Source organism: Numida meleagris, chromosome 14 (genome assembly GCF_002078875.1).
Source record: "Numida meleagris isolate 19003 breed g44 Domestic line chromosome 14, NumMel1.0, whole genome shotgun sequence".
NCBI lineage: Eukaryota > Metazoa > Chordata > Aves > Galliformes > Numididae > Numida > Numida meleagris.
In genome coordinates, this window is record NC_034422.1 from 10,715,776 (window position 1) to 10,717,125 (window position 1,350).

A 1,350-nucleotide genomic window follows, 5' to 3' on the forward strand; every position below is an offset into this window, starting at 1 on the left:
CGCCCAGTGTCCAGGTTTGTCCACAGGAACTATGTAAGAGGAGAGAGAGTTCCTCAGGATCCACGGGCTGCAGCCAGGGTAGCAAAAGCCTCTTGCAAGTTCCTTTGGACACAGGACACCATGAGGCCACTAGCTCAGCAGGTAGCTTAGAGAAACACAGGTTCAACCATCTCCACTTTACTTTGGGCTACAGAGCACGAGAAAGGCCATAGAGATGGGTTAAGTGAATGGTTGGAGGTACTGGATGAGACTTATGTTCATGCATCAGATGTGGCAGATCTGGATGGGCAGCCAGATTTACCTCTTCAAGTGCTCTCCCTACTGCAACCCTACTATTAAAATTTGCCCAAAGGAGAGGGCAGATAAACTCTCATGAGAGCTGGCCAGGAAAGTAGACCATCATAGATCACATGGACTGCGGGGTATCCCATCTTTCATTGGCAGGATTGGACAGAAATACCTGAATCTATGGGGAATCTGTGATGTCACTGTGCTGATGTCAGAGTGATGTAATTGACCTCTCATGTAGAAGGCTGATACAAATGAGTAGACTTTCTCTCAAGACATAAATACCCTTGATTCCTTTATGAATCCATTCCTCCTTCCCAGATGAAGAAGACCTCCTGCCCTATCAATTAAAAAAAACCCTAACAAGTATTTTTGTGTTATTCATCTTCTCTCTTCCATTTCACTAAAAGGACAGAAGTCAGTGAATTACCCAAGGCTTCAAGTCAAATTTTGGCTAATAGCTTATTCTCATTTCCTTCCCCCACTTAACAGTTGAATCTCCCCTGTTCTCCAGGAACAGCAGAGATGTAGCACTGCTCCATCATCACAACTGGTCCAAAGGGAGCTTGGGTAACATGTCCCTCACTGAGGCTCTCAAAGACAGCACAGCCAGGTTGGAGTATACTAGAAAACTGGAGGTAACAAAAAAGTCTTGGGAAGGTTTTGCTCTGGGAGTTTTTCTAAAGCTTTTGTATTCTGCTCGAATGGCACTTCTTTCTCTTCAAGCAGAGGATGCTTCCCCCACTTAAAAAAAAAAAGAAAGAAAAGAAAGGTCAGGCAAAGCCTCTGCATGGATGAAATCCCTGAAAGAGCCAGTTTCATTGTGCAGCTCACATGCTGCATTTTCCTGACTAAGCTGCAGCCTCTCCTGCCTGCTTTTTGCACTGGTCCCAGGAGCTTACAGTGGGTTGCTACTAACGGCAGGTGATGTGACAGAGCCCGAAGTCCTTGAAGGGAGCGTTTTGCTCGGGCTGCAGACCAGAGGACACCTCCTTTGCCTTAATTGCTTAATTAATACTCTGTGCAGGCATCCAGCAGCATGAAAGCAAGCAGGTGTGAGGT